Raw genomic sequence first — 12,294 nt, 5'->3', positions numbered from 1 at the left:
AATGTAGTTGAGAATTTTAACCACAAAGGGGCACTAGACAACCAAATTTACTAACGCCAGCTTTCATTAAAATTAAAGTTTAAAATGTGAGCAGTTTAGGATGTGGCTGCACTGGCAGAATGTTCACCTGGAACTCTGGGTTCCTCCGCAAGCTCTGTGTTAACTGGGCACAGTGGGGCATGCCTATGATCCCGGCACATGGGAGGTGGAGGCAGGAGAATTAGAGGCCAATCTGGGATACATGAGATCCTGTATCAAAAACAAACAAATAAAAATGTAGCTGAGCATGGTGGCCCACACCTGTAATCCCAGCACTTGGGGAGGCAGAGGGAGGCAGATCTCTATTAGTTCAAGGCCAGCCTGGTCTACAAAGCAAGTCCAGGACAGCCAAGGCTATACAGAGAAACCCTGTCTCAAAAAAAAAAAAAAAAAAAAAAGTGTTGTATATGAGTGTACATTTGCCTGTGAAGGCTAGAAGTCAATGCTGGCCTCTCCAATAAATAAATAAATACATAAATACATACATAAATAAATAAAATAATAAAAATAAAAATGTAAGATGCCTTTATGTTGTAACTAAAATATTCTGGCACACTGCTGTTTTTCATACACTCTCAGCCATCTTTTTAACCCAGGTATAACTGAAGATGCAGCTCAGAGGCCTTGGACTCAACTCTGTCCAGTGTCTCATAATAGGCAAATAAATAAAATAAAATAGGTAAGTAAATAAATAAAATAAATAAATAAAAGATTAAAGTGTGAACTGACATAATTTTAATTCCTGTGCATATTTTAGCAGGCAATACATTTTTCACATAGGAAATAATTTTCATTAACTTATTTATTCACTTTACTAAATAATTTGTTTTAAATTTTATTTACCAATGGGTGGTGATGGTATACACCTTTAATTTCAGCACTCAGGAGGCAGACTGGACTGGTCTATAAGAGCAAGTTTCAAAACAGCCAGATCTACACAGAGAAATCTGTCTCAAAAATAAATAAATAAATAAATAATATTTTCTAAACTTTTGTGTTATTCACACACACATACCAAACCAAACCAAACAAACAGAAAAAATCAAAAACCTCTATTTGGGCAGGGGAAAAAAAACATGACTGCTAATACAATACTATCTTATACCTAGAAATTTAAAAAATAGTGAGCAAACACGGCACATGGGGCCATACACCTGTAATTTCAGGACTGAAAGAGTGTAGTGTTCAGGCTGGTGTGTGTGTGTGTGTGTGTGTGTGTGTGTGTGTGTGTATGTGTCTGTGTGTGTGTATGTGTCTGTATGTGTGTATGTATGTGTCTGTGTGTGTATATGTGTCTGTCTGTGGGTGTATATGTGTCTGTCTGTGGGTGTATGTGTCTGTGTGTATATATGTCTGTGTGTGTATGTGTCTGGGTGTGTATGTATCTGTGTGTGTATGTGTCTGGGTGTGTATGTGTCTGTGTGTGTGTGTGTGTGTGTGTGTGTATTAATATAAATCTGCCAAAAAAAAAAACCAAACAAACATAAATATCTAATCTATCAGGAATATTATTCTCAAGAAATCTCTCCAAGTTCACACCTCTTAGGTAGGAAATCAGTGCTACCAGTGCCCTTTTCCGGCAGAACTTCTTAACCTTGACAAGGCCCAAAAGGCATTGCTGCAAAATTCTCTTGTGTGACGGAGACGGGCTGCTGACTGCTACCCAGAGTCAAACTTGCTCCCTGGGGCAGTTTCCAAAGCAGAGCTGTATCCTGGGGGGGTCCCACTCTGTCCTCTATAAGACAGAAAACAGTGCGAGCTGAAAGCTTTGTTTTATTTCATTGTTTTCTTGGATTTGGGGTTTTCGCTTACATTTATCAGTTTGGGTTTTGAGACAGGATCTTATGGAGCCCACTCCAACCATAATTGCATATTTAGCCAAGGATGACCTCGAACTTCTGATCCTGCCTCAGACTCTGGAGTGCCTGAATGGCACGTGTGAGCCATGCCTGATTGACAGCAGGCTAAAGGTTGAGTGTAGGGCTCCGAGCAAAGCAAACACTCTACCGAACTGAACTACAGCACAAGCTTCCTTACAGCATTTCTTTCTTTCTTTTCTTTTCTTTTCTTTTCTTTTCTTTGTTGTTGTTGTTGTTGTTGTTGTTTGAGACAGGGTTTCTCTGTGATAGCCTTAGCTGTCCTGGACTCGCTTTGTAGACCAGGCTGGCCTCGCCCTTATAGCATTTCTATACAAACAACTTCAAAGTAGCTACAATACAGACAGACAGACAGACAGATGTTATACATTTGGGGGAGGGTGTGTACATATTAATTCAGCCCTTGGAGACCCATAGCAACAGACCTCTTGGAACTGTGTGCAGCCTGATACAGTGCTGGAGCCTCTACAAGAGCTGCACTCACTTTTTACTGCTGAGCCATCTATCTCGCCAAACCTTTACCTACATTATTGTTTAGTTAACAGTTTTGAGCAGCCAGATATAGTGGCTCACACCTTTAAACCCCGCACTCAGGAGTCAGAGGAAGGCAGATCTCTGAGTTCAAGGCCAGCCTGGACTACAGAGTGAGTTCCAAGACAGCCAGGGCTATACAGAGAAACCCTGTCTCAGAGAGACGAAAAAAAAAAAAAAGACAAAAAGAAAGGAAGAAAGAAAGAAGTTTTGAAATGCTAATTTTAAGAAAAAATAGTATTTATTTTAGTGTTTCCTATCTACTAATATCAATATATATTTCCACATAGAATGACCTTCTCGTTTTTTATTTTATCCATTTATGTGTGGGTATGTAGAAGTCAGAAGACAACTTTTGGAATTGGTTCTCTCCTTCCACAATGGTGTGGCTATGAGGATCAGACTCTAGTCTTCTGGCTAGGCAGAGGTGTCTGCATTCACTGAGCCAGCCCAGAAAGGACTTTTTCTTTTCTTTTCTTTTCTTTCTTTTTCTTAATAATCTTCAATATATGTATAGCATTTTATTTGGATCAATCCAGAATTTAAATTAAAAAAAAAAAAGAAAAAGATCTCACCAGCAGTGAGAATGCAATCCCCCATCCTAATTCTGATTCAGGAAATAGAAACCCCACAGACCTAAGTAAGAAATGAACAAAGGGTTTTTCTCTGTCCAGTATCTTAGCAAGGTGGCAGTAGCTCTCTGAGCTTCGCCATTCTGCCCAAGGACAAGCAGAAAGATGCAGCAAGTCGGCCAAGAAAGACAGAGATCCAGTAAATGAGTCTGGGGTCAAGGCCAAGAGCAAGCGGTCCAAAGGCAGAGTTCCGGAAGGACTCAGCAATCTAGTCCTGTTTGACAAAGCTGCAAATGACAAACTCTGTAAGGAAGTTCCCAGTTATAAGCTTAATGCTCCAGCTTGTGGTCTCAGGGAGGCTGAAGGCTTCCTTGACACTCACGGCGCTCCGGGAGCTGCTTAGTGAAGGTTTCAAAGCATAGAGGCCAAGTACTTTACACCAGAAACACTAAGGGTGGAGATGCCCGAGCCGCTGGCAGAAGGGCATGAAGAGGCTCACTCAATTGTACACTCGGAAAAATAAACTTTTATTAAATTAAAAGACAGAGAAACACTGCACTTATCTCGTACTTCCTGAAGGGCTCCCTTATGAAAGAAAACCTGGCGGAGTGGTGGTGGCACATGACTTTAATCCCAGCACTCCGGGAGGCAGAAGCAGGCGGTCTGTGTGAGTTGGAGGCTGCCTGGTCTACAGAGCAGGACAACTAGGGCTACACAGACAAACCCTGTTTTGTAAAACAAACAAAGCAAAAAAGAATGAAAACCTGAAGCTTCCTCACAGTTGATTACTCCAGATGCATCATAACTTTGTATCTTCACCATTTTTTTTTAATCAAGTGCTTTTTAAAAAATTCTTTTATACCCAAGAACTTGGTTAACCTTTGCTTAAAAACAAACAAAAACAAAACAAAATCCTATCACTCGGGAGGCAGAGGCAGGGGGATCTCTGAGTTCGAGGCCACTCTGGTCTACAAAGCAAGTCCAGGACATCAAGGGCTGTTACACAGAGAAACCCTGTCTCGAAAAAAAAAAAAAAAAAAAAAAAAAACAACAAAACCGGTGGCCTCTGTTTTGAGGGTGGAGGTCTTTTCTGCAGAGCTCTGTGAAATGCGGTTTGTTTGCTTTGGATCTTGTCAGACTTCTCAAAAGCCATTTTATCAGAACAGGAGGGACAAGGCAGTTACTGACATTCTTTGGTGATTGGGGATGCATTTCTTATGCGCTTGATTGTTTCCTGGCTGTGTTTTCCCAATATTTGTAACTGAGTAAGATCCAAAGGAAAGAGAGGTCTGAAACAGTTTTCATTGGATCATTGGTAGGTAGGCTCACCCACAAAAACCTGAAGGATGCCTAGAATTCTCTACAGATATGAGCACTGATGGAAATCTCTTCGGTTTGGGGTTTTGAAAAAAGAAAAAAGAAAAAGTAGGATACTCTCCAAAACCATCACCTTCCAAAATTTGAGATCAAGCTTGGTGGCATACATCTGAACCCCAGCACAACGGAGTTAGAGTCAGGAAGGGTTAGAAGTTCAAGGTCATCTTTGGCTATACAGTGAGTTTAAGGCCTGCCTGAGAGCACATGAGATCCTGTTTCAAAACTAAAAGGTGGGAGGCTGGAGAGATGGCTCAACAGTTACGAGTACATACTGCTCTTGCAAAATAAATAAGTAGGTAGAGCAGTTCCCAACTCTCTATAACCCCAACTCCAGATGATCCAATGCCCCTGGACACAATGGGGGGGGGGAGAGGAGGGAGGGAGGGAGAGAGGGAGGGAGGGAGGGAGGGAGAGAGGGAGAGAGGGAGGAGGGAAGAGGGGGGTGTATTTCAAATATTAAAAGACAAAAATTGTGTTTGCTTTTTGAGATAGGGTTTCCCTGTGTAGCCTTGGCTGTCTTGGATTCGCTTTGTAGACCAGGCTGGCCTCGAACTCACAAAGATCCACCTGCCTTTGCCTCCCGAGTGCTGGGATTAAAGGCATGCACCACCACGCCCGGCTCTAAAACGCTTTTTTTAATGGAGGCAAAATGGCTCTTTCTGCAGTTGCCATGTCATCGAGTCTGAGGAACACCGGGAAATCGCAGGGTCACGTAAGCCACGGTCACAGCTGCATCAGTAAGCCCCACCAGCACCCTGGAGGCCGCGGGAATGCTGAAGGCATGCATCACCACAAGATCAACTTCGATAAATACCATCCAGGTGACTTGGGGGAAGTTGGTGTCGGGCATTACTACTTAAAGAGGAACCAGAGCTTCTGCCCGGCTGTCAGCCTGGATAACCTGTGGACCCTGGTCAATGAGCAGACACGGGTCAAGGCTGCGAAAAACAAGACCGGAGCTGCTCCCATCATTGATGGTGTGCGATCGGGGTTACTACAAAGTTCTGGGGAAGGGCAAGCTCTCTAAGAAGCTAGTCATCGTGAAGGCCAAATTCTTTAGCAGAAGAGCCGCAGAGAAGATTGAGGGTGTGGGAGGTACCTGTGCCACCAGGGGAAGTTAATTAAATGCTCACTTTTAAAAAATAAAAAAACGGAGACAAATGATACAGCTATAAGCATGCTGTCCGTGTATTTCAGAGAAGAGGGTTTACTGCAGATTGGAAGCCCGGCTTCTCAAGCACACTGGCTCAGCCCTGCAGGACTGGGGTGATGTATGATTTGAATTCCCATGGCTCAGTGTCCTCATCTATAAAAGGGCCACGATAGTCACAGGACCTACCATACCTCACAGTTTCCAAGAAAAGAAAGTGCTTATAAGGCATTTAGAATTAATTGTGTGTGTGTGTGTGTTTTAATGTAGTTATTTTTTGAGCCAAGTCATAGAAAAAAGAAAATTGACCAGAACGAATTCAGGCCTAATTTTGTTAAGAAAATATATATTGCGATGGTGAGTGTACTTGTTTTTTTCCGTGATTGAGAGAACAGATGTATTCTAGATACACACTGTCACCAGGGTTAGCTTCTTGGGCTTATGACCTGTCCAGGGGTTACCTCCACTGAGATCCCTGCTTAATGTTCTGCCGTCTTGTCTTGACAGACAGCAGACGTTCTGAGCAGAGGCAGGAGGCTCAGCATGCAATGATGCCTTGCTGGTCCATGAGACGCTCCTGTTCAGTTCCCACAGGTGGATTTAAGCCCAGAATCTGCAAGCTGCTTGAAACGCCAGGTCCTTGCTCACAGGTGTGGGGGCTAAGCCTCCTGGAGGAGAGACAGTAAACAAGCTAAGATCCCTTAGCTCAGCAGTCTTAACCACACATTTTTGCAGGGAAAGAGAAAATGGGGGTGGGGAGGTCCTCCATTGTGGAGACAGACTCCACAGCCATTTTTGTTTTGTTTTGTTTTTTTGAGACAGGGTTTCTCTGTGTAGCCTTGGCTGTCCTGGACTCACTTTGTAGACCAGGCTGGCCTCGAACTCACAGCGATCTGCCTGCCTCTGCCTCCCGAGTGCTGGGATTAAAGGCATGCGCCACCACACCCGGCTACAAGCCATGTTTTATTCAGTAACTTTTCCTCTGAATTCTCTTTGCTCATTTGGGTCTCGCTCTACTTGAGGAAACTGGCTTGTTTTGGTGAGGCAAGAAAAGACAGGAGGCAGAATCGACCTGAGCCACATCCAACACTCCTTGGATCTCAGCTCAATATTATTTTCCACAGGAGAACAAGGAAATCACCACATTCAGAACACTAAGTGACTCCACGTAAAGTGCTGGACAGAAGCAAGCACATTAATTAAACAACTTCCTCAAGTCACAGAAAAGGCAGCTGAGAAACAAAACACGAAACATAAATGTTCCCAAAGAGCTCGCCCTCTGTGGAAATGTGACAATTACGGGCAAAGGAGTATACTGTAAGATTATAAAAACATCTTTGTGTGTGTGTGCGCGCGCATGTGTGTGTGTGTGTGTGCGCGCGCGCATGTGTGTGTGTGCGTGCATGTGTGTGTGCGTGCGTGCGTGTGTGTGTGTGCGCGTGCATGTGTGTGTGCGTGCATGTGTGTGTGCATGTGTGTGTGTGCGCGCGCACATGTGTGTGTGCGTGCATGTGTGTGTGTGCGTGTGTGCGTGCATGTGTGTGCGCGCATGTGTGTGTGTGCGTGCATGTGTGTGTGTGCGCGCGCATGTGTGTGCGCGCGCATGTGTGTGTGCGCGCATGTGTGTGTGTGTGCATGTGTGTGTGTGCGCGCATGTGTGTGTGCATGTGTGTGTGTGCGCGCGCATGTGTGTGTGCACGTGCATGTGTGTGTGTGCGTGCATGTGTGTGTGTGCGTGTGTGTGTGTGTGTGTGTATGTGTGTATCCGTGTATAATGTGGGTGTCTGAAGATGCCAGAAGAGGGTATCAGATCCCCCAAATGGAAATGAGGCCAGTGATTTTGAAGCTGGTGTAGCGAAGGCAGCGGAGGCCTCCCAGGGGTTAAGGGGCCTTTGCACACCGCACCTGTATCGAATTACCTTGTTCTCCTACGAAAGCAACATGGAAGTGAGATTCAGCGAGCACTGGGGTAGCTCAGATAGACAGTGCCTGACCTGTGGGTGCTAGGAACCAAACTTGAGTCCTCTGGGTAGGTGGGAAATGGGGGGGGGGGGACTGATAATAAGTAGGAGGTTTCTTGTTGAGTGATGGGAACACCCTAGAATTCAAGTGATGATGGCGCAATACCGTAACTATGAGAAGAACCCCTCAACTGTTTAGTTAAATTTGTATCATTCTCATTTAAAAAAAAAAAAAAAAAAGGAAACAGAAAGAAAGAACCTATTGCCAGGGTAACAGACTTAGCACCAGAAAAAGTCGTTAAGTGGAACAGCTTCCAGAAATATTTACAAGATTGTTTACAAGAAGATGCCTTTAGAAGACACAGAGATAATATCAAAATAGGACAATCTCCAGGCCCTCTAATCTCTGCTGGTATCTAAACAGGATAGCTAAGGATTGACAAGGGAGTTCTCGTAAATAAAGAGGAGGGTTTCAGACACAGCAGGCCAGGAGAGGAGTGGTGCTATAAAGGGTTACCTGGAGTTCTGGTGGCCCAGGGAGAGGGAGGCCTTCAGCAATCAGAAACAAAGCTGGGATAGTAGGTCTGTGGTCAAGCGAGAGCCCCTGCATGGAACCCCCAGAGCTGCAAAACTAAAAGGCAAAACAACGTCCTGGCATTATCTTTTGTTTTGTTGGGGAGGGGGTGTTTTGTTTCCCTGTGTAGCCCTGGCTGTCCTGAACTCATTTTGTAGACCAGGCTGGCCTCCAATTCACAAAGATCTGCCTGCCTCTGCCTCCCGAGTGCTGGGATTACAGAAACCCTGTCTTGAAAAACAAAACAACAAAAACAAAAACAAGGAGGCAGCCAGGTATGGTGGTGGTCGTCTATAATGAACACACAGGAGGCAGGAGGGTCAGCAGTTCAAGGCCAGCCTCAACTGCACCGTGAGTTCAAGGCCAGCCTGAACAGAAGACAAACTGCAGACTAAAATTAACCCTAAAATACACTGGATCAAATAGGAAAATCCTGGGGTACTCGTGTCAATATCCAAATAACAGTTTTGATTCTCACATACAACAACAGAACCAAGGATTGCCTGTGTGGGCTTTTTTTCTGGCCACAAGATTCCTTTTTTACTTATTTCTTGCAGGCTACAGAAACGTTTGGGGTTTCAATCCAATGACACTGTTATGCAAACGCAGGTCTTGCTGGTGGGTCTCTGGCAGCCTCAGGGAAGAGATGCCAGGTAGGAGGGGCAAACAGGACCTATGGTTAAATGTGGTCACAAAAATGAATCAACCCACTGACATCTCAAGCCATTCTTCCACTTTCTAGAAAAACTGTGATTATATTGCCCCCTGGCTCACCTTTCTTCAAATTGCTTATTTTTTTATAAGGCCTCCTTTAGTGAGGCCACTGAACGTACAGTAGTTTCCAGGAAACCACAGGCAACCTTGCATTAAAGCATGTGGCTCTTCCGGCTTCGAAGATGTTGCTGCAGCTCACCAGGCCCAGGTGATGGGAGGCTGGCTGCTGGCAGTCTGGGCCTCAGTCTCTGGACCTGTATTTAACAAGGTGGTTCCAGCCCCCTGTCTATCTTGACCCCCTCTAATAATCTGACACTAGAGAATGAGTGAGACTATGCTCACTGCCATGTCCAACACTAGACCCGAGCTGCTATTTACACTGCTCTGTTCCAGCTGTAGCTTCCTCACTTAGAAAATGAAAGTGGCGAATGTGATGCCATCCACTTTAGGATAGTTGCAAATACTAGCTGAGGTGTGTGGAAAGTGGGCAGTGGCACTCACTGGCTTCCAAAACCAGGGACGTATCCCTCTGTGGCAAAAGGGACTGAGTCGGGCTCCAGTTAAGAAAAACACTCATAGGGCTGGGCGGTGGCGTACGCCTTTAATCCCGGCACTCGGGAGGCAGAGCAGGCAGATCGCTGTGAGTTCGAGGACAGCCAACGCTACACAGAGAAACTCTGTCTCAAAAAACAAAAACAAGCCGGGCGTGGTGGCGCACGCCTTTAATCCCAGCACTCGGGAGGCAGAGGCAGGCGGATTGCTATGAGTTCGAGGCCAGCCTGGTCTACAAAGCGAGTCCAGGACAGCCAACACTACACAGAGAAACTCTGTCTCAAAAAACAAAAACAAAAAAGAAAAACACACGTAGCTGCTTTAAATCTAAATTAAAATTTGGAAGGACAAAAGGGAGTTGTAATTAGAATTCCCCCTGGCTAATAATAATAATAACAACAACAACAATAATAACAACAACAACAATGTGTATTTTGAGCATTATTTAGAAAACTTATCTAAGTATCAATTCTCCTGAAAGGTGAAGTCTGAAAGGTGAAGCTGTGTCTCTTCTAAATCACGATGTCTAGTTTTAAATTGTGCTAGTCCAGAATGGGTCTTTCAGACTCCAGAGGCCATCCTGTGGAGCATAAGACACAAAGCTACACAAAGTCTAATCGCCCCATGCATGTTTCTCTTTGTGGCTCTGCCTTTTTAAAGGCTGCTTCCACCCTGGGAGGGAAATTACAGAACCCATTACCAAAAGGTTTCTTCCCGACCCCCTGCTTGGCTGGCCCTATTTCCGGTCAGCAAGCAGCAGCTGCTCCGGAGATCCAGTTGTCCCTTTCCTCTGCACCTGCCCGCCTCCGGCCAGAGGAGACCACTGGCAACCAGCTCAGGCTCAGAGCAGGGAGCCTGGCCGCCTTCCAGGGCCCCGATACTTTGACAGTGAACACGTTCCTGCCCTTGCAGATGGCGTTTAGTACAGCTTGCACATGATGTTCATGAAGTCCCTCGAAAAGAATTTAGGAAGAACGACGTTGTGCTAGGGGCGAGGGCAAATACTAAAAAAGGAAGCCGGAAGTCATTGCCGTGGGCTCGTGCTCTTTCACCGTCTTGCACACACAATCTGACTATCACGGTATGTTTTTATGCTACTAAGAGGCCGTCATTCGTGTTGCTCAGTCAAAAGAAAAGGATATTTTATATATATAACAATATGGATGCACCTTGAAAACAGTGGTTAGTTAGGTAAGCAGTGGTAAATGACGTAAGCAAAGACAGAAGGGCAAACATCACATGATTTCATTAAAATGAAGCACCTTAAAAAAAAAAAAAAAAAAAAAAAAGATGCAGAGACAGAATTAGAAGAGAGGTTCCCGGGTATGTTGGGGGAGGGTAATGATTTTCTAAAAGGGACAGTTTATTTGAAGAATAATGTCAGCATTCCCAATTCGGGTAGTGATAGGGTTTACATGGCATTATGAATATTATGTGATGTACTCACCTGCTTACAAACTACTAAAACAATATAATTACGCTGGGCATAATTTACCTCGATTTAAAAACAAAACAAAGCAGGGAAGTACTATGGATCGGTACGAAGAAAGTTTGTAAGTTCAGCTACTGAGAAAAGCAAGCAGCTCCAAATCCAAGTGCATCAGTAACAACCCCCCCCCCCCCCCCCGAATGCCTGTCACACAGCAGCCTGGTGTGGTGACTCCAGCCTGTATTTCCGACACTCAAATGGTGGATGCAAGAGGGTAGTACGTAAGTTCATGAAGTACGTAAGTTCATGACCCACCTGACATACATGGCAATATCATGGAGAGACAGAAAAAGAGAGAGAGAGAGAGGCAGAGAGGGAGAGAGAGAGAGAGAGACAGAGACAGAGACAGAGACAGAGGGGGGGAGAGAGAGAGGGAGAGAGGGAGAGAGGGGAGAGAGAGAGAGAGAGGGAGAGAGAGAGAGAGAGGGAGAGAGGGAGAGAGAGAGGGAGGGAGAGAGGGAGAGAGAGGGAGAGAGGGAGAGAAGGAGAGAGAGAGAGAGGGAGAGAGGGAGGGAGAGAGGGAGAGAGAGAGAGGGAGAGAGAGAGAGAGGCAGAGAGGGAGAGAGGGAGAGAGAGAGAGAGAACAATTATTCACTTCGATATCAGTCTTCTTAAGGATAGAAAAGTAAATGATCAATAAGAGTTTCTTTGACTATTTCTGCAACTATATTTTTTGAATATTCTAAAAAACATGGCAAAATGTGCTTTATTTAATCTCTTGGATGTTTACAAGTTATATATATATTTTTTTAATCTAAATTAATTTTTCACATCTTCCGTTCGTACGTCAAAGCTTAGCACTTCCTCTTTTATCTTCACTCCTTTGACCTGGCTTCTTAGACTAAGAACACTAATACTTTCAAAAATTCCCCACTCCTCCTCCACCCGCCCGCCCACCAGTGCCTGTACCACAGGGAGCCGCTCACTTCTGTAGAGGGCTAACAGAGCCATCAGTGTGTTGACGTATGAGGCCCCAGGCCCCGTCACCTGTTGTCTATCCAAGACCATCTCTCTGGTAGTAACCCTTTGGTGCCTGCCTTTCCTGCTAAAATATGTGTTCCATAAAGCCAGGGGTTGGGCCATAGAGTTCTCCGATGAGTCCCAAACATGGAGATCATGTAGACAATCAGTAGATGTTTGCTGAATGACTGCATGTATTTCCTCTCTGTATATTTGAAATATTTCAGTTTTTTACCAATTAATAAAATAATAACATTAATAATTAATATAATAATATCTGAGCAGAGAAACGAAACTTGAGGGGTCTGTATGATAAAGTGCTTGCCCAGGAGCCCTGGGCTCAATGCCCAACAAGCAATACACAAATCAGGAATGGTAGGTAGCACAAATCTGAGATCCCAGCATTCAAGAAGAGGCAGGGGGAGCCAGGCGGTGGTGGCGCACGCCTTTAATCCCGGCACTCGGGAGGCTGAGGCAGGCGGATCGCTGTGAATTCAA

At 44.8% G+C, this 12,294-nt stretch overlaps 1 pseudogene; it reads left to right on the top strand.

Moving 5' to 3' along the window:
- Window positions 1-5,066: 5,066 nt before the first annotated feature.
- On the top strand, window positions 5,067-10,286 carry LOC127204284 (60S ribosomal protein L27a-like; annotated as a pseudogene).
- The last annotated feature ends 2,008 nt before the right edge of the window (window positions 10,287-12,294 follow it).

The sequence above is a fragment of the Acomys russatus genome, chromosome 20 (genome assembly GCF_903995435.1).
Source record: "Acomys russatus chromosome 20, mAcoRus1.1, whole genome shotgun sequence".
Lineage (NCBI taxonomy): Eukaryota > Metazoa > Chordata > Mammalia > Rodentia > Muridae > Acomys > Acomys russatus.
The sequence above is the reverse complement of the archived record's forward strand: the minus strand, read 5'-3'. Positions and strand labels throughout refer to the sequence as shown.